We start from the raw sequence: 958 nt of genomic DNA on the forward strand, positions 1-958 counted from the left end.
TGATGTGGAAACCTAGGATTATGTCTCATGAACATGAGACTAGGTCATAGTTTTTTTAATAGATATTAGTGTATATCTACTCAATTTCCCTTCATTTCGTAAAATAAATATAGAGTTCCGTGTGATGCATGTCATTTTGCTATCAAAAAAAGTTACCACAATTTAGTAGTCTTACTAGAACTCTTCATGCTTTTGATATGCTTCATGCTTATATTTGGTAACCGTATTCACATACTTTTATTCTAGGTCACAAATATTTTCTCACTCTATTTGATGACTTTAGTAGATTCATTTGGGTGGTTTTGATGAAATCAAAATCGAAAATTAGAAAATATTTAATCAATTTCATTTTATTTATTGGAACTCAATTTCACTATAAACTCATATGTTTCAAAAGAGATAATGGAAATGAATTTTAATAAATTATTTTCTTTTAAGTAAATAAATTATTCACCAAAGAACTTATGTGAAAACTTCTCAACAGAACGAGACTATTGAAAGAAAGCACTAATACATCTTGAATGTTGCTAGATATTTCTTCTTTTAAGCTAATTTTTCCAAAATCTTTTGTAAAATTGTTATCCAACATATTGTGCACTTAATAAACAAAATTTCTACTCATATTCTTTCTAATAAATATCCTTATCAAATTATTTACAAAGAACCTCTTGTTTTAATTCATCTTAAATCTTTGAATGTTTATGTTATACATCCACCTTATAGGCACACATAATAAAATTTGTCCATAGATGAAGAAAATATGTTTTCATTGAATAGAAAGAATGAATAAAAAGTTATATTTTATATAATTTTTTTCTCTCATCAACTTTTCATTTCTATAAATATAGTCCTTTATGAAGTTTCTTCTCCTTTTCACACATTATCTAATTAAAATTCAAAAACTTCTACTTATAGCACAGTTAATAACTCCTATTTTTGTTTATCATTCTTCATATTA

The sequence above is a fragment of the Lathyrus oleraceus genome, chromosome 5, assembly GCF_024323335.1.
Source record: "Lathyrus oleraceus cultivar Zhongwan6 chromosome 5, CAAS_Psat_ZW6_1.0, whole genome shotgun sequence".
Taxonomy (NCBI): Eukaryota; Viridiplantae; Streptophyta; class Magnoliopsida; order Fabales; family Fabaceae; genus Lathyrus; species Lathyrus oleraceus.